Below are 24,600 nucleotides of genomic sequence, written 5' to 3'. Positions count from 1 at the left end.
CAGCGCACCATTTTCCAAAGGAATACCAACAGGCAGCTGACATACCAGCACTGTGGGATGTTCTAAACTGGAGACTGCAGTTGTCAGCGTATGGCACCGGGGACCAGGGGAAATAGGGCAGTTGAGATTGTTAAGGAGAGTTCTAAAACAGTTCAGGAAATCATGCATATGCATTTACAGTCCACGTGAGAGTGACTTTTGGCAACTGCAAAGTGACTGAGACATGGCTTGCTTCAGAAGCATCAAAACCAAGAGCCATGTGTGTTTGGAGCCTTTTATTGCTGTTGTTCTTATCATTTGGTAGTCATCTGATGGCGCTTCGTGTTGGATGTGAGAAAGATGCTGCACTCAATTGACTTTAAAAATTAAATTATTTTGATTGAAGGTTGGTTGTTGGGTCAGACTTTTAAGTCTCTCCTTGCATTGCTTCAGGATGAGGCCAGGATCTTCATTGACATCATCACCAGAGAAATACTGATCTATGATTTCAAATGCTTATTTATATATGACTTTATTTTCAAATTGCTGCAAAACTTCAGTTTTCTCCAAACTCCCACAGTCTTCTCTTATTTGAACTCTGTACTTGCATCATCACCAGCTATTATCAGAATGTTTTTTAGCCCATCACCTGATCCTCTTGAGAATCTTTTACTGACAGTAAATTAGAGAATGGTGGTATTACATTCTGCTGTACAAGGTACTCAACCTGATCTTTTCTGCCACTTATCGTTAAGTTGCTAATTGCCCAAGGAGCTTCTTTTTGTTTTCCAAATTCCCTCTTAGCAAGCTGAGGAATAATCATAGGGATTAATTCAGCATCTATTACAACTTGAAATGTTGCTGGTTTCCTGCCATTATATTGGAATGGAACCATACTGCTTCCTTGTTTATCTTCTCTTCTGGGTGTGGTAAAAGATTTGGGGAGTGGGACAGGATGTCACATTTGAGAACAACCTGAGTCTGCTCATCAGTGCCAGTCACTATGTTGCCAACAGCTCTAAGAGCTGCAGTTTAAACTTTCACTTCCTGGTGGCTCAAAATGGACACAAGAAATGGCACAACCCCAGAACCAATAGCCATCTCTGTCTGCTGGTTACCTCCATCTGTCAGGTATAACATAGCAAAAACAATATGCCTACGAGGATATTTATGTCCATGTGGTATATGAGGGAACATAAAGCTGGCAAAGTCTCCTGAACTGTCTCCATAGGTGGCGGGGGGTCCTTATTCCTATAGAGATTGATAATGACCCAAGTGATGTTCTGGAGGAAAGTGATGGGGATAGAGGTGTTGGACAGAAGAGTTTTAACAACTCCCAGTGATATGACATTGTCTCTACACTGAGAGCCATCACCTATAATGTTTCCTAAAGCCCACACTGCTTATTCACAAACATTATGATGTGGTAAATGCAAAAGTCTCAGAAAATGAGGTAGTGCATTATATTATACAACAGCTTGAATCTGTGCAGAAGGTCCTGAAGCTTAGTCAGTGCCCAAGCAGCTTCAAACTGTAACGAAGGATTATCATTCCTTTCTAGACATTTGACTAGAATTGGTAAAATCCCATATCTTATTAGCTTATCAATTGGTGGGTTTCTGTCACTGGATAACAGTTTTCTTGCTGCCTGGACAGTGCTCAACTGGACCACTGGTTATCACTTGTGGCATTCTGCGATCTAGCTTTTAGTGTTATATTTTGTCCTTTAAATCAGCATCAACATCTGAATCTTCTAAACTTTCTTCTTGGGGAACATTTCTCATTTTTAATAAATGTTCATCTCTTTTGTTTTCACACAGCTCAACAGTCACTTCATTTCTGTGTTTTTACATTGTTTCTACATCACAGCCCTTGTCATTGAAGCTTTTAAAGTTCTGAAGTTCTCATAGTCCAGGTTCTAGCAGGGTGTGGTGGCACAAGTTTGTAATCCCAGTATTCGGGAGGCTGAGACCTGAGGATCGTGGTTCGAGGACAGCCTCAGCTACTTAGTGAGGCCCTCTGCAACTCAGTGAGACCCGGTTTCAAAATAAAGAATAAAAAAATAGGGCAGGGGCTGTAGCTCGAAGGCTGAAATGACCCTGGGTTCCATTCCCAGACCCACAAAAAAAAAAAAAAAAAAAAAGAAGCCCAGGTTCTTGGCCACGGCTGTGTGTGGCTCTGGCAGTGTCTACTCTTGTGGTTGTGGTAGCTGCAGTGAGTCTGGCAGGGCTGTCTTTTTATTCTGAAATTCTGAATAACAAGATATTTGTAAAGTCCTATCATGTCTCAATGCCAGAATTATTGTCAAGTTATCAAATGTAAAATCAGAATCTATTCCTTTTAAGAAGAGAAACCAAAGAAAAGCTTTGTGTTGATCTTTGGGAGCAGAGGAACAGTGATTACCTATGCCCATTTAATTATGCCTGGAATTACAGCTTTAAAAATATTTGTTCTGGGTGTATTCATTTCAAGTCACCCTTCCATGCTAGTCTGGTATGGAGCTGTATTTCTATTTTCTGTATTTCTATCTTTCTAATAAACTTCTTTATTTTTTTTTATATATATAACAATTTTTTTATTGAACATAAATAGTATACATTTACACTATATTTGGTGCCCTCCCCCCCCCACCCACATTTCCCCCCCCACACACACCAATGGTTGTCCAGGTTAACCATGTCTTATTCATAATTTTACACATGTTCAAGTGTAGACCCTTATTAATCGAGACCGGCCTTCCTCCTCTCCTATCTTACCATCCAAACTTAGCTAGTATTTCCCCTTCAATATCTGGAGTCCCTCTGGTATTCTTTGTGTTTCCTAGTTTGGGCATATTAGAGGAAACATATGTATCTTCTTCTTCTGTGCTTGGCTGATCTCACTTAACATAATGTTCTCCAGGGCTTTCCATCTTCTTTCAAATGATATAATTTTGTTCTTCTTTATGGCTGAATAGAATTCCATTGTGTGTATTTCCCATAGTTTTGCTATCCATTCATCTGTTGATGGTGATCTGGGTTGGTTCCATATTTTGGCTATTACAAATTGTGCTGCTATGAACATAGGTATGCATATGTTGCTGTAGTTCTCTGAATTCAACTCCTTTGGAAAGATACCCAGGAGTGGTATAGCTGGGTCATATGGTGGATCTATTCCCACCTTTCTTAGGAATCTCCACACAGATCTCCATAGTGGTTGAACTAGTTTGCATTCCCACCAACAGTGTAAAAGAGTTCCTCTTTCCCCACATCCTCGCCAGCATTTGTTGTTATTTGATTTCTTTATGCTTGCTACTCTGACTGGGGTTAGATGGAATCTCAGTGTAGTTTTGATTTGCATCTCCCTGATGGCCAGTGATGAAGAACATCTTTTCATGTATCTATTAGCCCTTTGTGTCTCTTCTTTTGTGAAGTGTCTATTTAGTTCATTTGCCCATTTCTTGATTGGGTTGTTTGTTTTGCTAGTGTAGAGTCTTTTGAGCTCTTTGTATACTCTGGATATTAGCCCCCTATCAGAATGGTGGCTGGTAAAGATCCTTTCCCATTCTGTAGGCTTCCTCTTTAGGTTATTGATAGTTTCCTTTGATGAGAAGAAACTTTTTAGTTTGATGTTATCCCACTTGTTTATTCTTGCTTTAATTTCCTGAGCTTTGGAGGTTTTGTTGAGAAAGTTACTGCCTGTGCCAATATGTTGTAGTGTTGAACCTATGCTTTCCTCTACTAGCTTCACAGTCTCAGGTCTAATTTCTAAGTCTTTGATCCATCTTGAGTTGATTCCTGTGTTTGGTGAGATATAGGGGATTAGATTCATCTTTTTACAAATGGTTAGCCAGTTCTCCCAGCACCACTTGTTGAAAAGGCTGTCTTTTCTCCAGCGTATGTGTTTGGCCCCTTTGTCAAAGATTAATTGACTAAAGATGTGTGGGTTTGTTTCTGTATCTTCTATTCTAATCCACTGGTCAGTATATCTGTTTTTGTGCCAGTACCATGCTGTTTTTACTACTATTGCTCTATAGTATAGTTTGAAGTCTGGGATTGTAATGCCTCCTGCGTGTTTCTTGTTATTGAGAATTGCTTTGGCTATTCTAGGTCTTTTCTTTCTCCATATGAAATTCATGATTGATTTTTCTAGGTCTCTGAAGAATGTCACTGGTATTTTAATGGGAATTGCATTGAACCTATAGATCAGTTTTGGCAGAATGGCCATTTTGATGATATTTATTCTGCCTATCCATGAGCACGGGAGATTTTTCCATCTTCCAAGGTCTTCTTCAATTTCTTTCTTTAATGTTTTATAGTTTTTGTTGTAGAGGTCTTTTACATCTTGGGTTAGGTTTATTCCTAGGTATTTTATTGGTTTTGAGGTTATAGTGAATGGAATTGTTGTTTTTATTTCTTTCATTGTGGATTCGTTGTTGGCATAAAGAAAAGCCACTGATTTCTTTAGGTTGATTTTGTAACCTGCGACTTTGCTGAATTTGTCAATCAGGTCCAGAAGTCTTTTGGTTGAGTTCTTTGGGTCTTCCAGATAAAGGATCATGTCATCTGCGAATAAGGATAATTTTAATTCCTCTCTTCCTATGTGAATTCCTTTGATTTCCTTCTCTTGTCTGATTGCTGCAGCAAGAGTCTCAAGGACTATATTGAAAAGGAGTGGTGATAGTGGGCATCCTTGTCTTGTTCCTGACTGTAGCGGAAATTCTTGCAGTTTTTCCCCATTCAATATAATGTTGGCTTTGGGTTTGCAGTATATTGCCTTAATGATGTTGAAGTACTTTCCTTCTATCCCAATTTTTTGCAGTGTTTTTAACATAAATGGGTGTTGGATTTTGTCGAATGCTTTTTCAGCATCTATTGCTATGATGATGTGGTTTTTGTTCTTGGTTCTATTTATGTGGTGAATAACATGTATTGATTTGCGTATGTTGAACCAGCCTTGTTTTTCTGGGATGAAACCGACTTGGTCATGATGTATTATTTTCTTGATATAGTTTTGAATGCGTATAGCTAGTATTTTGTTTAGAATTTTTGCGTCTATGTTCATTAAGGATATTGGTCTGTAGTTTTCCTTTCTTGAGGTATCTTTATTTGGCTTGGGGATTAATGTGATACTGGCCTCATAGAAGGAATTTGGAAGAGTTCCATCTCTTTCAATTTCCCGGAACATGTTATGCAGTATTGGTATTAGTTGTTCACTGAAGGTTTTGTAGAATTCAGCTGGGAACCCATCTGGGCCTGGGCTTTTCTTTGGTGGAAGAATTTTTATTGCCATTTCTATTTCTTTGGTTGTTATTGGTTGGTTTAGGCTTGCTATGTCCTCTTGGCTAAGTGTAGGAAGGTTAACTGTGCTTAGAAATCTATCAATTTCTTCCAGGTTTTCAAGTCTATTGGAGTATAAATTTTTAAAGTAGTTTCTAATAATATTTTGAATTTCTTCACTATCTGTGGTGATATCTCCTTTTTCATTTCTAATTTTGATAATTTGAGTTGATTCTCTTTTTCTTTTGGTTAGGTTGGCCAGGGGTTTATCAATTCTATTAATCTTTTCAAAGAACCAACTTTTTGTTTTATTGATTCTCTGAATTGTTTTTTTGTTCTCTATTTCATTTATTTCTGCTCTAATTTTGATGATTTCTTGCCTTCTGCTGGCTTTGGGAATAGACTGTTGCAGAATTTCTAGATCCTTGAGCTGTGTCATTAGGATCTTTACTTGGTGGTTCTCCGTCCTTTTTATGTGGGCACTCAATGCAATAAACTTTCCTCTTAGTACTGCCTTCATGGTGTCCCATAGGTTTTGGTAGGTTGTGTCTCTGTTTTCGTTTGTTTCCATAAATTTCTTTATTTCTTCCCTAATTTCTGCTCTTACCCATTCGTCATTCAATAGTGTATCATTCATTCTCCATGAATTTGAATACTTTCTTTCGAGTTTCCTGTTGTTGATTTCTACTTTTATTCCGTTGTGGTCTGAAAAGATGCAAGGAATTATATTACATTTTTTGAATTTGCTGGTATTTTCTTTGTGTCCCAGGATGTGATCAATTTTGGAGAAGGTTCCATGGGCTGCTGAGAAGAAAGTGTATTCTGTAGTTCCTGGTTGAAATACTCTGAAAATGTCTATTAGGTCCATTTGGTTTATGGTTTCCCTTAGTTCTAAAACGTCTTTACTCATCTTTTGCCTTGAAGATCGATCCAGTGGTGTGAGAGGCGTATTAAAGTCTCCCAGAATTATTGTATTTGGGTCTACTTGGGATCTTATGTCCAGAAGGGTTTGTTTTACAAATGTGGTTGCACCCATATTTGGGGCATAAATATTTACTATCATTATATCTTCTTGGTATAGTGTTCCTTTTAGTAAAAGGAGGTGCCCTGATTTGTCTCTTTTGATGTGTTTTAGTTTAAAGTCTGTTTTGTTGGATATTAGGGTTGCTACCCCTGCTCTTTTTTGGTCACTGGTGGCATGGTATATCTTTTTCCATCCTTTCACCTTCAGCCTGTGAATGTCTTTTGCTGTGAGGTGTGTTTCTTGCAGACAGCATATATTTGGATTATGTTTCCTAATCCACATTGCCAATCTATGTCTTTTGATTGGTGAGTTAAGTCCTTTGACATTAAGAGATATTATTGATATATGATTTTTGTTTTCTGCCATTTTGTGTTCTGTCTACTCTTGGGTGGTGTGATCATTCTTCTTTACTTAAGTGGCCCACTTATTAACTTCCTCTCTTCTCTGATTCTGAAGTCTGCTTCTTTTTTCTTCCTTATGGTTTATTTCTTTAAGAATTTTCTCTAGTGTTGGCTTTGAATTCATGAATTTTTTGAGATTCTGTTTATCGTGAAAGACTTTGGATTCACCATTGATCTTGAATAGTAGTTTTGCTGGGTAGATGAGCCTTGGTTGGAAGTTATTTTCTTCCAGGGTCTGAATCACATCATACCAGTCTCTCCTAGCATTCATGACCTGGGTTGTATAGTCTGGGGTGATTCTTATTGTTTTGCCTCTATATGTCACCCGTCTTTTTGTTCTCGCTGCTTTTAAGATTCCTTCCTTGGCCTCTATATTGGTCATTTTGGTTATTATGTGGCGTGGAGTGGTCTTTCTTTGGTCCTGTCTCAGTGGAGTTCTGTATGCCTCCTGGACTTGAAGATCGAAGTCTCTTTCCAAATTTGGAAAATTCTCTGAGATTATTTCCTTGAAGATATTACAGATGCCCTTGGTCTGTACCTCTATCCCTTCCTCAATGCCTATTATCCGTAGATTAGGGCGCTTCATATTATCCCATAATTGCTGGATGTTTAGGTTTTGTTGCTGTAAAGATTTCTGTATATCGCTGACTGTGTTTTCGGTTTGGGATGTACTGTCTTCTAATATTGATATTCTGTTTTCCATTTCATCTAATCTTCCAGAGTTTCTTTCAATTGCTGTCTTCATTTCACTTATTGCCTCTTTCATTTCATTCCAGACCTCTTTCTGATTCTTTTTTAGTGTTTCTAATTCACCTTTAACCTCCTCTATACTTGTTTTGAATCCTTTCATCATATTGAACAGCAAGATTCTGAACTCCCCTTCTTGCATTTCTAGTAGGTCAGTATTCGTGATTTCTGCTGTCTCTTCGTAATTCCTGGTTCTCATATTTGTAGAGTTCTCTGTCCTGTTTTTCTGGTTTCTACCCATCGTTCGTGAGTATTATGCTTAGTCAAATCTTAATATTAGGAGTTGGGGTATCGGCTAGTCAGCAGAGCCTTTCCAGTGTTGAGGGTGGGTGATGTGGGAGGAGCTGGGGTGATTAGTAAAGGAGTCAGATTAGGTAGAGGATATGTTTAGGTTGAGAAAGACTTTGAGTATCGTAAGGTGAAATCTTGCTAGGAATGAGAGAGAGTTAACTACTAGGACTCTTGTCGTTCGTGGAGTAATTATGAATGTAAGAGATACTTAGAGTATTAGACCAGGAGGTATATTATGTGGAAAAGTTTTTGGGGGGAAAAGTATGTAGGGTTAGTGTGGGAAGGTTTGTAAATAGGGGTGATGGAAGGAGAAGACAGACACAAAAAAAGAATAGAAAAAAAATCCACACAAGATACCAAGACTATTATGTAATCCTAGAAAAAGGGAGGAAGACCAATCAAAGGAGGAGAATGAAAATAAAGGAAGGAAAGAGGAAGAAAGAGGACAAAAGAACAAGAATAAAATAAAAGGAGCTAGCAGCTGTGTGAAATAAAAAAATAAGGCAAACTATCCAATATATATATATATAAAAAAACAACATGTGAAAGTAAGAGAAGTATGGGGTGAAAGAAAAAAAAATAACACAGCAATAACCATACCAAAACAAAAGCACTGTAAAAGCAATATAAAACAAAACATCCACATTAAAAGTAAAATAAACAGTCCTCCTTATTTACGCATATGGGGTCAGGCCTATATAATATGTGCGTATGTGATTGCTTTAGTAACTTTCAGAATACCATCCAATGTCTCTTAGTTTTCTTTGTACTCTATTTTTTTATCTTCTTAGGTCACTCTGGGTGTTTGGACACCTTCTCTCCTTTAGCTGCTTTAGGTTTATGTGTCCGGATGTCTGGTTTCACTGTTATTTGATTCTATACAATTCACAGGTTCTGCGAAATTCTAACCTGTGGTCAGTACCTCTGCACTCACCACCCTAGACTCCAGCCTGTGCTTCCCTACGACACGGGTGGAGCATGACCAAGGTATAATTAGAACCTCCCCCTGAGGTCCTGTGCAGATATTGTGGCCCGATGGATTTTCCTGTGTCTCTGGAAATTCCAGCTGGGTTAGCCGGTGTGGTCCCAAGATGTACCCTGGGCAAATGGGTGCTGGTTCCTGGGTGCCCACGCTTGCTGCCAGAGCTCTGCCTATTCCAAGGGTGCAGGCTGGGTGTGCTGCTTTTACTGGAACCAGGAGTGAGTGGATGCAGCTGTCTGTTGCTGCTGGTATGCTCTTCCAAGGTGTATTGAGCTGAGTTCTCGTTCTCGCTTAGAATTAAGCCTCTGGCTAGCAGGAGGGTGGGAACACCCAGCGGTGGGCCAGGAGTGCAGGATAGGTGCTCAAGGATCCAGTGCGTGGTGCCCAGTAAAGGCCTCTGCCTCCCGCGGGACGTAGAAACTGGGGGTGCCCCAAGGAGATTTCCAGTTTACACAGGGCTTTCGCAGCCTTGAAGGCAGTCTCTGGCAAGGTGGCGGGGGCGGGGGGAGCTAGACACCCAGGTAGGCTCCAATTTAGTGGAGAGAGTTGGACAGGCAATGACTGCTAGCAGGGAACCGGGGCGCCGACAAGGTGCGCAGAGGGGAGTGCTCGGGTCTGAGGCTTGGGCGTGCTGGGGGGTTGGAGTGCAGCGCACGCTAGGGTCCGCACTTCCCGTTGCCCGCAGGTACCTGTCTTTCTTGGTCCAGGATTCGTGGGAGTCTCTATGCTGTTGTGATCCAGTCGCTGGTGGGCACACAAAATTCTGACGTGGGAGCTGCTCGCTGTTTTCAGTCCCGGATTATCTTGCTGCGGGACTATCGGGGCTATCGGGCAGGCAGCTCCGCGGGCCCGCGAAAGCAGCCCGCGGCCGCCGATCAGCGTTTGCAGCTGGTCCGGTGTCCGGGTCTATGTTCTTCTTCTTCTTCAAGTTCAGAGTTCCCCTGAGGTACCAGGATTTGTTTTGGTTCCTGGTATGTATTTTTTTTTTGTTGATTAAGACACAGCTTTCTAAGTATCTGAAGTTTTATTTGCTTCAGCTACTGAGGAGTACTGTGTCCCTCAGTCGCCATTTTGAAAAAAAAAAAATAATAATAATAAACTTCTTTAAATCTTCAAAAAAATATTTGTTCTCCAATAAACTTTCCCAGAGCCTATAACTAATTGCTGTTTGTAGGAACTTAGTAGACTTAGTTTATCATATTTAAAAATGTCATCACACAGACTAAGAAAATCTTGCTTTTATATTTTACTTATAGCTTAGGGTAGAAGGATAGGGTAGAAGAATTTATTGAACCATGATCAGCTGTTTTAATTCCCTGAATTTCTTGCTAAGAATCATGGCTGTGTTTGCTGGCTTCTTAAGTTTTCCTTTGCCTCACATGCAGAAGCAATATGTCTTCTCTTCCTTCACAAATAATTATGATTTTCAAAATTGTGTGCTCCCCCTAAAAAACTGAGCAGAGCTGTGCATGGTGGTGCACACCTATAATCCCTGTACTTGAGAGGCTTAGACAGGAAGATTGTAAGTTTGAGGTCAGCCTCAGCAACAGAGCAAGACTCTCATCAACTTAACAAGAACCGGTATCAAAACAAAAAATAAGAATGGAGGTACAGCTCAGAGGTAGAATGCCTCTAGGTTCAATCCCTAGTACCACAATAGATGATGATGATGATGATGATGATGATGATGATGACGACGACGATGATGATAGATGATAGATGATAGATAGATAGATAAAGAAATAGAGGTCAATAATCAGCCAAACCTTAAGAGGAAAGTTGAAACATTTCATTATTGTGAAAAAGTGCTCTGAAGGCCCTGCTGGTTTTCATATATATATATATATATATATATATATATATATATATATATATATATATATATATGTTAATGCTTCAGGCTTGTGAGTGGCACTGTGCGACATTCAAGTTTAACTTGAGGAGAAGGAAAATTTGACACACCGCCTTCTCTTACTCTCCCCAAGGTTCCAAGGTTTGGGAAACTTCTTTAAAGACCTAGTCTTTCAGGATACTTAGATGTTCTTTTGACAGAATTGGTCCAAATTGTCTTTTGTAAGTTTCCCAAAGGAACACAGTGTGTAATGTGAACTTTGCTCCTTTCTTGTGAAGAAACTCACACCCAACCCCACTGAGCCCACAGAATTAGCTCTGCTCACCCTGACAGGGTTTCCACAACCAACATACAAAGCATCCTTGTTTGCCTGAAATAGCAACCTTGTCATTCTCTCTCAGTCCTTGTGTGATGGTGATTTATGCTATAAACATACATTGATACCTGTACAAGGCATTCATGCAAGCACTGCCATAAACAGAAAGTAAAACATGCTCCTGTTAAGGACTCCTTTACTGAGAAGGGAACTAGCATTTATGTTCTTTCTCATGTTCACAAAGACTCACTAATCCCTTGACCAGGTTTAGCTATAATGCAATGATCAAGTGCACCATGAGAGCAAATGTAAATAGACAAAGATGTATTTGTCATCCTCTGAAATAACAGAAAAACAAAGCACAAATGTTTACATTGGACTTCTACAGAAATTGGAAGAAAAAAGGATAAATCAGGATTATTGAACTTCTGAACTATACCCCCAGTCCTTTTTAGTTTTTATTTATTTTTAAATTTTGAAACAAGGTCTCACTAAGTTGATGGAGGTCCTGACAAGTTGCTGAGGCTGCCTCTGTACCTGGAATTCTATTTCAGCCTCCCAAGTACTGTGATTACAGATATGGACCACTATGCCTGGCTAAGAATTTATAAGATGTAGTTTTAAATTCCCTGTTTTAAAGATATGTTCTACGAGCTATTTGTGAATCCAACTATCTATTAAGTGAGTTTTACTTTTATGTTATTCCTCAGAAATAATCTAATGAGAGAAAAGCACAAAACAATGTTAATTTTTTTTAAAGAATACAAGTCCTCAGGCAGTCTTTAAGGTCAATTAATTCAGTGAAAGACCTTTAAGTCAACTCTAACATCCATCACCAACAATCCTCTCCTTTCTTTTGGTTAGGCAAAATAGATGTTTACTTCTTGATAATATCAGAACTTGGCAGGATTCCTATAAATGATTCTTTGCTTTGACCCTCACCCCAAATACAACTTTTAATATAATATGTCAAGTACATTCTTTCCTCCATGCGAATGACAATTTCAACCCACAACTTTTCCTTCATCCATTTCTCACATTAATTACTGGCATCGCCTTACTGAACTGACCTGTAGTATATACAGAAAGGCTGTTTTGTCTATACAATACTAGATTGAATAAATGGTCACCCCAGTGCCACATTTTTTACCACATGCCTGTCCTTACCACAAGTCCTCCAGCACTCTAGCTTCCCATCACGAAATCCTCTCCTGTTCTGTGTATGGATATTTAGTAACTCAAGATGAAGAAGGAAATTAGTTTTGGTACTGTTTAGTGTTGGATGGGTACAGAGGGTAACTGGAGGGGAAGGAGAAAGATAAATTGTATGGGAGTGGTTTCATCCAACTGCTTTCCAACCCCAATGAAGAGGAGAAACAGAGATATTGGGTCTGGAACCATAGATTCAACCCACTATGGATCTAAAATATTAAATTAAAGATGCATTTATATTGAATGCATCTGTATTGAACATTGTTATTTTTTAAACGACCCAACATAGCAACTACTTGTGGAGTATTCACATTGTATTAAGTATTATAAGTAATCTACAGCCAGGCATGGTGGTACATACATGTAATCCCAGTATTGGGGGAGCTGAGACAGGAAGATCAAGTTTGAGGTCAGCTTTAGAAACTTAGTAAGCTCCTCAGCAATTTAGTGAGACCCTATTCGGAATATAAAATCAAATAGGGTTGGAGGTGTAGCTCAGAGGTAGAATGCCCCTAGGATGAATCTCCAGTAACACACACACACACACACACACACACACACACACACACACACACACACACTAATCTAGACATGATTTAAAATATATGAAAGAATGTGAATAGATAATATTCATATGCCATCCAATTTGTACAAGGGACTTGAATATACAGAGATTCTGGTTTCTGAGGAGGTTTCTATAAGTATTCTCTACAGACACAGAGATCACTGTAATAACATTTTAACTAATAATTTTGCTCACATGGTGTAGTTATAATGAAAGTAGTAGAAACAATGTAGGAGAGGATAAAAAAAGCAAAGTTCTTAATTTCAGGAAATTGAGTGAGAATCAATAAGAGAAAAGAAGCTCATATAACCTTGAAACTATTGTATAACTTTATTTTATGGAATGAAATTTTGTCTTTTATGCTACTTAATTTGTTTAAAAATATTAAGCAAGCTGGGCATGGTGGCAAATGCCTATAATCTCAGTACTTCCTAAGATGATCCATGAGCACTATAGGTATGAGGCCAGCTTCAACAACTTAATGAGAAGACCTTGTTTCAAAATAAAACAGGATTCCACTTGTAGATTAGAGGTAGAACATTGTTTACTATAGATTTAATTCCTGGTACATATATATGTATATAATAAGTGAATTTTTTTCAAAATTGATCATATAAATAGGGCTGCTATGCAGCACTGAGAATTATAGAGATATGGGTATAAAGTTCATCCTTATGGTTAGGAGTCACAAAATAGAAAATTAAAAAAACTTTAAAGCTTAAATATTATAAGAACCACTGGTCTTATAGCATTAAGTTTTTTATTAATAAGTGCTATGTTATATAACTAATGGCATACTGGTAAATAATCTCACAAAAACTTTTCTTTTAAAAATTGTCCTCACTGGACATGCTGACAGCACCAATGTCCCCCTTTTACTCAGGAGGCTAGGGCAGGAAGATTGCTTAATTCCAGGATTCAATTTTGGGCCTGTATGAATGACAGAGTTAGACCCTTTCCCTCCCCAAGACAACTGCAGAAAAGGAGTAAGTTCCCTTATTTTTAGTATTTGCTGATTCCCATTGAATAAATTCTTCCATTATGGCCAATTAGTAGCTAATTCCATTGAAGGAAAATTTGGAAGGAGATGAGCATAATCAACTTTTGACAGTCTCTGTGAACCAGCTCTAGCCTGCCACCGCGGTAGGCTAATCTTCTAGCAATATACGACTCTTGTTAGTATACACTCAAAATGACTAAGAACTTGAATATTTTTAATGTCATAGTAATTTTTTTAAACTGCTACTATTCAATATTTTCAAACACATATTTGCTGTTAGCAATCATAAAATTTGACCACAGTACAAATTCCCTTGGTGTGTTAGTTTCTGAAGGAAAAAAAAAAAAAGGTTGGGATAGAATACAATTATGCTGAAGTAGTTAAACTTCACTGTCAATTTCCAACATTAACTGAGAAGCATAGAATGCAGTTTCATTGCAGCTGGGATTTGTTACAAGTGAATAAGCAAGCTTTGTTATTGAATTAAAAACAAAATAACAGAAGACTGCACACAGGGAAAGGCCAGGATAGCAATAAAGGTAATTAACAGATGCCTTTCCTTTCCATCCAGGTCTCCATATACCTAGGCGTTCCATGTAGGTGGAGTGCAATATTAGAAATCATCTAGTTTCTCATCTTTTAGTTTTCCTTAATATATAATTCTAAATTGTGAAAGTGTTATGTGATTGATCTTCTTAAAAGCCAATATTTCAGTATGCTTTTAAAAATTGTAAATAATTTTTAGTGTTTAAGATTTATAGAAATGTTTAATGGACAATTTAGCTGCTGGGATTCCACTTTACCTTCAGAAACCATGGATGCTGCATTTTCGGTCATTCCAATAGAGAGAAGTTGGCCTGCTTTCTCTTCTTACCAACAGTCCCAGCTGAATTTGTCAGTATTTCCCTGAGAATATTCTTTTTTTTTTTTTTATTGGTGCACTGTCTTCATACATCATAGTAGGATACATACTTTTGTAGACATACATGCACACTTTTCCCAGTCAGCCCCCACCCAATCCCCACCCCATTCTCTCCCTATCCCTCCCTCCCATGCTTGGCTTAGTAGTTGACATCTAGTATTATGGCAATTTATCTAAAATTAAAAATGATAATCTCACATAACAGTTTCATTTGTCTGATACCAAGCTTTTGATGACTTAAAGATAACATTTCAATATTTCTTTTTGCTTTCTTTCTTACCAGAGAATTTTTTTTCTATTTTTTAGGTGAAACTATCATATATTTATATATTTATTTTTCAGAAAAAAAATCTATCCTAATATGGAATATGGACTCTAGGTACCCAAAACGATCTTGAAAAAGAACAAAGCTAGAAGATATATATTTTCTGATTTCAAACCATATAAAGCTAAAATAATTGAAACAGTGTAGTACTATTCTAAAGGCAGATATATAAACCATTGGAGTTAAATAAAAGCCTAGAGCTAAATTCTTCCCTATATTGTCAAGTTATTTTTGACAAGGTTTCCACGAACATTTGGTGATGGAAATATTAATATTTTAACTAAATATTGTTAAAAAAATAATAATTACATGGAAAAGAATAAAATTGGACCCTTACCTAATTCCATATACAAATATTAACTCAAAATAGATAATAGACCTAAATATAAATCTTAAGACTATAAACTTTTAGGAGAAAATCTGGGTCATAAAACCTCACAACATTGAACTTGGCAGTGATTTCTTGGATATGATTTCAATGGCACATGCAACAGAGGAGTATACAAACTCCCTAAAAAATAAAAAAAAATATTGTATATCCAAAGACAATGTAAACAGAGTTAACAGTTACTAATAGAATGGGATAAAATATTTCCAAATGCTATATCTGAAGGTATATTAATATTCCAACTAGAAGTCCTAGAAATTAACAACAATAAAGGCAAACAATACCCTTTAGAGATAGGTAAAAGACTAACATAAATAATGAATCTCCACAGATAACCAATCTTAGTTGTCTGTTGGATGGAAAATCTTGTTTCTCTAGTTCTGGAGTGTGTTACCTATTTCTTCTTTGTAGTTAATCTCTTTGAGTATTTTCTCTAGTGCTGGTTTTGAAGACAAAAATTCCTTCAGTTTCTGTTTGTCATGGAAGCTTCTTATTTCTCCATCTAATTTGATAGAAAGTTTTGCTGGATAGGAAATTTTTGGCTAGAAGTTGTTTTCTTTCAGAGTTTGGAATATGTTACTCCAAGCCCTTCTGGCTCTCATGACTTGGTTTGGGAAGTCTGGAGTGATTCTAATTGGTTTGTCTCTGAACTTCACTTGGCCCTTTGCTTTTGTTGCCTTTAAGATTCTCTGCTTGGCTTCCACATTGGTCATTTTGACAATTATGTGGCGTGGGGATCCTCTTCTCCGATCCTGTCTAAAGGGAGTTCTATAAGTTTCCTGGACCTGTGTATCAACCTCTTGCTCTATGTCTGGAAAATTTTCTGCTATTACTCCCTTGAAGAGATTGTTGATCCCTTTGGTTTCACTTTCTTTTCCCTCCTCTATTCCAATTATTCTTAGGTTAGCTCTCTTAAAATGGGCCCATATTTCTTCAATATCAGATTCCTGCTGTCGGATATTTTTTTCTAGATTATAAACTATGCGTTCATTTTTGGATTGCTCATCTTCTAAGAGCGAGATTCTGTTCTCCATGTGTTCTAATCGGTTGTTTGTGCTTTGAATTGAGGCCTTTACTTCATTAATTGCATCCTTTATCTCTTTTTGGCTTTCTCTGAGTTCTTTTCGAAGCACCTCTATTATTTCTACAGTTATTTTCCTGATTTGATCTTCTAGAAATCTCTGATTTTCAGTTTTATCGGGTTCTGATGTTGTGGGGTTGTGGGCATTTATTGCTCCAGTATTATTCCTCTTTCCCATGATTTCGGATGTTTGTGCCTTCTCTGGGTTCTTCCCTTGGGTCACTATGACTTCACTTAAGGTGTTCTGGATCTCGAGTCAGTAGTATCTCAGACCCCACTACTCCTTTACTGGGTTTTATCTCAGAGTCTCCGACCCAGAGAGTCAATAGAGGCTGCTTTAGACTTTGGGGGGTGCCAGGTTGCACGTTCTCCTATGGTGTGATATCTCTGCCACCTCCCCTCCCCCACTGGGTCAAGTCCCAGGGAGTACAGTACTGGGATTTCTCCTCTGTGGCCCGCAATTTGACTCACTGTTCTTGAGTACGCAGATGTAGCTGTACTGGCCTCACTGAATTCGGTGCTGCTGCCGCCGGTGGCAATATGGCGCCGCTGCTACGCCCTCGGCTGTGGGGCTGGTGTTTTCTTCTTGGTTTTGATTTCCACTCTGAATCCCTGCAGCGTGTGCTGAGCTCGGCCACTGGGAGCTTTAGATGCTCTCTGCGCGGAGAAATCCCGCCTGGCTGTTCCGCAGTGGCTCACTTCGGCTTGCTGTAGCCGTCCCATGAATTCGCTGGTGCCACCGGCAGTATGGCGCTGCTGCCACGTCTGCCGTGTCCTCAGGCGTGAGGCCGGTGTATCTCCTCTGTGGCTCTGTTCTCATTCCGCTTTCTCTCTGGAGCCTGGTGATTTTTTGTTTCACTGGTGATGGTGTTTTCTGGCTATGAAACGTGCTGATTTTGTGGTAATGGAGATTTGTTGTTAGCGGGGCTCTTAAGCCCTGCTTTTCTCGGTCGCCATCTTCCCGGAAGTCATCGAGAATATTCTTAATAATCAAGACACACAGCAAAGCTTTAGAACTTATTTGGTAGAATTGAAAGAAAAGATGCAAAAGGGTGAATTAAATGATTATAAACATAATGTGATCTTAATAAACATGTGACTTTAAGAAAGCCAGGTGGTTCTAAAAAACATTTAACATGTGCTATGGAATTAAACTATGTACTTTCTGATAATTCAGGTTGGGCATGACAAAATCCTTTCATTAATCTATCAGAACTCAGACTTTTTAATATGCTGAAAAACTTTGTTTTTAAATTTTTACTATTTATTTTTAAATACATAATACAGTTCAGTGATGGTGACATACATGCACACATCACTTGGTGGGCTTTCCCCAGATGCCCCCCAACCTGTACCTCCCCATACAGAATGCAGAGATTGGCATTGGTATTCTTTCATATGTACACAATCTCAACAGAGGCTTTTTCTTCATTAATTCTCCCTCTCCCATCCTCCCCTAGATCAGCTCCCCCTCCACTGGGGCTTTGCCATTATCTAAACGCCCTCTTGTATCCCTGTTTCCTGATTACCAACTAATTTCTATATTGGAGAGAAAGCATATGACCCTTCATTTTCTGAGACTGCTTAATCTCAACATAATGTTCTCCAGGTCCATCCATTTTCCTGCAAATGACATATTTTTGTTCTGATTTATTGATAAGTAGAATCCTATTGTATAATGCTGCTTAAAAATGTCAAAGAGTTGAAGTCACAAAACAATAGCTTAGTCTGATTTCTAAGTAAAGATATATGAAATTGTGATATAAATATCGATCTTTTGAGGAAAATCAAGAATAGAAGGTGTGGCCATCTACTTAACTAAGTTAAAATTTTTTAATGAATTCCTAAAGACCAAGTGTTGACTATCATTAAGATCTAGAACCTTTGAAAGCTTCAGACTCAAGGTAATGTAAGAGGAATTTGAAGCAGTGTTGTTGCACTGAAGAAAAACAACTACAAAATAATATAAACCATGGTCAATTTTTACTGACTTGATTTAACCACCATGGCAATGGTCTATCTGAACAAGAGGAGTTCCCATATTTCTGGGTATAAAAATACCATTCACCAGAGTCTCCACTAACCTACACACCACGACTGACATTTAACCAAAAATTCAGCTGCACACACACACACACACACACACACACACACACACACACACACATACACACACACAGAAGAACAACTATAGGAAAAACTCAATAAATAACTACATATTATAGTTGTATATAGCTATTATATATTATATTATATTATATATATTATAGTTATTATAGTATATATATACTATAATATATATAATATATAATATATATAATTTATATATATATATATATATATATATATATATATATATATATATATAAAATTTGGTAGGATTGGCAGACAAGGAATCTAAAACAACTCTATTATGAAATTTCATTAGAAAATTTGGTGTTCAAAAGTAGGTGAGTTCATACTTACAAAATAATTTCTCTGCTCACTTCTCATTACTACCCCACTTCTCCTAGGTGCCAGTCCATCAATCCAGCTCATTAGGCTTGTTTTCTTCCAAATATGACTGAATGAGAATGTTTAATATTATGAGAAAGTGACAAATTATGTATCACATTGGTAGTTCCATTGTGGAATTTGTGCAAAAAATGAATCTACTTTAAAAATCTGTTGGAATCAATCAACTAAAACACATAGATTTAGTTGAATCATCTATGAAAATATATATTTAATAAAGTTGTGACAATTTGATTATCAAAAATCTATACTGCATATATATTAATCACATTCTATAACTGAAGTCCATGGCTCTTATTTTGGAAAGGAACCTGCAGCCTCTTCCAAAGAGTTTTCACAATTCAAGTTTTAGTTTGTAGTTCTGTGAAATAAAAGATTTCCTAGAGGAAATAAAAGGCACAAGAGAGAGAAAAAGAAAGTGTCAATTATCTACTGTGCTGCTATAGGAAATCTAACTATTTTAAGCACATACTTTAGTGAGAGAGCCACCTTCACTTATCTTCTTTCCAACAACTTCAGATTTGGAAGGCTCCAGTTCATTAAGTACTTTCAGATGTTATCCAGTTGAAAAGAGGCCAATCTCACAAGAAACTTCTGGGTAGCTGAACAATTTAATTCAGATTTCACCTCCTCCATATATTTCCCTGTGAGATTCCTAGTCTGAAACTTATTTAAAGTGAATATATAATAAGAACTCCAGTCAGCACAGACAGCTCTCCTTTGTGAGACTACAGGGATTCTTTGATGACTGGTTTCCAGGAAGCATATAATTTCTGTTTCCCTTGATATGTCACTTTTACATTTAGAATTCTGTATTAATAACCTTAGCCTTAAAGAATTTTAGAAAGGAGGTATTTACTGAATTTTACCTTTAGTGGTGCTTAAAAGAATGATTCTGAAACACACAAGTAATAAGACTTTATACTTTTCCTAACAACAAGCAGAACCTTGGAAATTTTTCACTTATAATTCTGGATTCAACCCACAAAACATTAAGTGATACAACCAAAATCTTAGTTAACCTTTTATTTGATATTGCAAAGTACAATTCTCTGTGCCCAATTTCCTCTTTTAAACTGATAAAAACAAAGGAATGAGAAATCAAAGTAGGAACTGAACCTTGTATGACACTAGAAGACACCTTTGTTCCTAATTAATCACAACTAAAGACTGCTAAAAGAAGCTTAAGATTGTACAGAGAAAGACACAATGAAAGATGGAATCTCTTAATAGACAAGAGTTTCAAAATATCATTTAATGAATTTGTTGAGAAAAAATATGTAGTAATCAACCTCATTCCAACATACTATCAAATATTAATAGAATGGGCAAGAATTTTTAAGGTTAAACAAGAACTAAAACACTTAAAAGAAGTAATTTTATAAGACTCATTATCAAATGCCAAAGATAATAGTAGGGAAATATTTACCATACAACAGAAAACATCTACTTAATTTAATATGAAATAATTTTTATAGATTTTGTGACAAATAAATGAATTAAATATTAGCAAATACGAGAATAACCAGGTGATAGGAAAAATAAAAAACTCAAATTTCATATCTAGATTCAATTTCATTAAAAATTAAACAAATAAAAACAGCATTTTTTTTTACCCATAAAATTGGCAACAGATAAATGTTGAAGATGTACAATTAGGGCATTTTTGTGAGAAAATAATTCCCATACATAGTTGCCAACTACAAAATTGGTCTAACTTCTTTGGAAGGCATTTTGGAAGTATAAATCAGAGTTTAAAATTCATAAACCTTTCTTTCCTTCAGTTATAATTTTATGATTTAATCAAATCTATCTCACAGTTGTAGAATAAATATATATAAATATATAAATATATATAAAATAAATAAATATATAAAATAAAAAATATATATATGGGGAGAATTTTTCTGGAATACCATAAGGCTATTCACTTTTACTATACACTTTTTATCATTTAAAAGTGCATCCATTATCTTCCAGTTATACTAATAGACAAATTGTTATAAACATTAAAGTAAAAACTAAAACAATAGCACTAGAGTTTTGTTTGAATAAATTATTTTGGTAAATGGAGCATTTTATTACACTATACTACTAGAAAGCAGAACAATCTTTCATGTATTTGTGTATGTTTGTGTTTGTTGATTCATAATGCATTAATAATTTATCTAATAGAGATTTTTAAAGTTTTGTCCTGTGTATTATTTTCTGCAAAATAAAGTAAATAATTCAAAAAATAATATACTCCCATGAAAAAAACCTAAATGAGAAAGAAAGGAAAAAAGAAGAAGACAAGAAAGCTCGCTGAGCATCAAGTGTGTTCTTGAGGCATCATCTGATATCACATGACTTCACTTTTTCCATACACTATTTTTATCATTTAAATGTGCATTCATGCTGGGCATGGTGGTGCATGCTTGTAATCCCAGCATTTGGGAGGCTGAGATTGGAGGATCACGGTTCTCAGACAGCCTCAGCTACTTAGTGAGTCCCTCTGCAACTTAGTGAGACCCTGTTTCAAAATAAAGAATAAAAAATAGGGTAGGGGGTGTAGCTCGGAGGTCGAATGCCCCTGGATTCCATCCCCAGACCCGAAAAAATAAAAAAAAAATAAATGTGCATTCATTATCTTCTAGATATACTAATAGACAAATTGCTATATACATTAAAATATGGTGATATATGCATTTTAACATGCATTTTAACATCATCTTAGTGAATATAATTTCAAATAATACTGTTGGTTTTCCTTTCTAATTCAGTGTACTATCTTTCCTTTTATGGCATTATATTTAGGAAGAAAATTAGATGAGATTATACATATTGCAATGTGAAATTATTCTTTATTTAAAGTCTTGCTGCTGTTGCTTTTAGTTTTTGTAATTTCTTTCACTGCAATTTTCTCTTTCATATTTGTCATCTGGAGTATCACTAGAAACATAGAAAAATAACTTTAGTATATTTGTCCACCAAAGATTAGAGTCTCTGGTATATTTTCTTTCTAGTTTAATTGTTGAAAATAATTAAAATGTGTGTTGAAGAATAGGGTTCTTCATCCACCTCATTTAACACACACATGCTTTATTTTTCAGATATATTTATATCACTTTAAGCAATCCTGGCTGTGATTTAACTCATAAAAATATGATGCCCTCCTCACTCAGTTACATCAAATTCTTAGATGTACATGAAGATTCATTTGGGGGAATTTGTTCTGCGTTTTCTTTTTAATGTATTTTTATTGGTGCATTGTAGTCAAACATCTTAATGGAATAAAAAAAACTTGTGGAGATATACATGCACACATCACCCGATTAGCCTTTATACCCATCCCATTTCCTCCCCCTACCTTGTTCTCATGCTTGATTTCGTGATTGACTTTCATATTTTGTTTAAGTACATCATGTGCTTTACAGAGTTTCCATCTTCCCCCCTCCCATTCCCTCAGATAAGTCACCTTAATTGCTCTGTAGGGCCCCTTCTTTAGAGATCCTCCTATTACCCATTTCTTCCTAGTTTTTGCATAGCAGGGAAAGCATCTGATTTCTTATTTTTTGTGACATTTCCCTGAGATACCATAATTTTGTTCTCCTTTATGGCTGAGAAAAATTCCATTGTGTACATATCGCATAGTTTTGTAATCCACTCATCTGTTGATGGACATCTTGGCTGGTTCCATAACTTGGGAATCATGAATTGTGCATTTATGAACATTGATACTTGTCCATTGGTTTGATAGTTTGGTTTTCATTTTTTTGGGTAGATGCCCATAGATGGTATTGCTGGGTTATATGGTAAATTTGTTTTCATTCTTCTGAAGATCTTCCATGTTGATTTTCAAAGTGGTTGCATTAATTTGCAATTTCACCAATAATGTATTTGAGTTTCTACTTCTCCACACCTGATCAATTAGTTTATCTCTTCCTTGGAAGTCCTGCTTTTATTTTCAACACTATTTCCCATTTGCTGGAATCATGACAGCCAGAAAGTGAGTGACTTTGATGAGATGATCCACTAACACCAAAATTTTTTAATAGAGGTCTCTTGGATCTGGAGATCTGCTGAGAGATGGGGTAAGGCAGTGGTGGCAGCTTCAAGTGCTTCCTAACCACACAAATGCAGGGGCCTGCTCGCCTTTTGCTGTACAGTAGTCCATGGTCCTGGCCTCATTGCTCATCAGGCCTCAATCCCAGCCTAGCTGGCCCCAGGACCAGCCTCACTGTGAGGCATTCTCCAGTCTCCATCACTGTGGGCAGGTAATCTACAGAGGTTCCCATTTTTTCTTATATATATATATATGAAAATATAATATATAAGTATATATTATAACTAATATATAAGTATATATACTAATATATAAGTATATATACTATAGTAATATATAATATATATGTATATATGTATATATACATATATGTATATGTGTGTTGCGTATATATATATATATATTAATATTAGTAGGAGAAAACAGTACGTGTCTTTTGCAAAAGCTGTAAGGCTGAATACCTAGTACCAATAAATTTTGTTTTCCCTCCGAAGGCGGAGGCCCATAGCTTCACCAAAGAGAGTGAGTTCTGCTGCCCTGAGAGTACCCTGGCCCCTAGTGCTGAGCAGAGCAGAGCGGCGGCCTGGAGCGCCAAGGTCTTCCGGGATGCGCAGCCCACCTGCCGACCTAGCTATGCGGGGCTCCCTCTGACGTGCCTAAACATTTTTCTTACCTAGTATGCTGTCCAGAGTTCCTGAGCATGTGAGGCAAGTGCAGTCTAGTTTGGGGGAGATTTCTACAAAAGTTCAAGGTCATTGGATTGGATCTGTCTGCCTCTCCCAAGTACTGGCCGCCACTGCTGCCATCTTGGTTCTCTCCCAAACATTTTTCTTTCATAGTATGTTGTCCAGAATTCCTGAAGATGTGGGCACAGTACCAGTCTACTTTTGGGGAAAATTCTTAAAAAATTCAAGGTGGATTGGATTGGATCTGTCTGCCTCTCCCATATACTGCTGCCACCATCTTGGTCTCTCCTCTTCAATATTTTTTAATAAAAGAAAACAGTACGTGTCTTTTTGCCTGAGTAATTAGCAGCAATGGATTTTATCTCCCCACCAAGAGCAGAGGCCCACATCTTCACCATGGAAAGCAGGATCTGCTGCTCTGAGCGCAGCACAGCCCCCAGCCTAGCATAGAGGAGCAAGGCAGCCAGGCGAGCCAAGGCCCCAGAGGACGCATGGCTGGGCATTGTAGCCATCCATGCTGAGCTCTCTCCAACACACTCAGAACATTTTTTTTTTTACAGAGTATGTTGTTAAGAATTCCTGAGTATGTGCAGCAGGAGCAGTCTAATTTCTGATCTCTTCTGGGATCTTCTTCCAAAAATCACTTTGCTTGCAGTGGCAGGTGCCACGCTGCCATCTTGCCTCTAATTCCACCATTTTCTGTTCTGCATTATTTTATGTTGTTGATTTATTTTCCTATATCACTAAATGATTTTCCAAGATAATATTATGGTTGACAGGAATAAAAAGCAATAAACTTGGGAGATACAACACAGTATCACCAACCAACTTATTCAGTGTATCTCTTATCTTTGCCCAGATTCTATTAAACTTACCAGAAGAGACTAATGACAAGGGTTAGAAAGACAGATTTAAGACTAAAGTGCCAGAATTCAGTCAATGTACCAGAGTGCTGAAATGTAGCTGGAACTCAAGATCTCTATCAGTTAATAAATGTTTCATTGGGATCCAA

The 24,600-nt window shown here is 37.2% G+C and overlaps 1 pseudogene across 1 annotated transcript; it reads right to left on the bottom strand.

Moving 5' to 3' along the window:
* Nucleotides 1-406: 406 nt before the first annotated feature.
* On the bottom strand, nucleotides 407-24,091 carry LOC308264003 (importin subunit alpha-4-like; annotated as a pseudogene). The gene is made up of 2 exons: nucleotides 23,976-24,091; nucleotides 407-1,818 (listed from the first exon to the last, which is right to left on the bottom strand). The product of its transcript is annotated as an importin subunit alpha-4-like (transcript).
* Nucleotides 24,092-24,600: the final 509 nt, after the last annotated feature.

This window comes from Muscardinus avellanarius, assembly GCF_963383645.1.
Source record: "Muscardinus avellanarius genome assembly, chromosome: 6".
NCBI lineage: Eukaryota > Metazoa > Chordata > Mammalia > Rodentia > Gliridae > Muscardinus > Muscardinus avellanarius.
The sequence above is the reverse complement of the archived record's forward strand: the minus strand, read 5'-3'. Positions and strand labels throughout refer to the sequence as shown.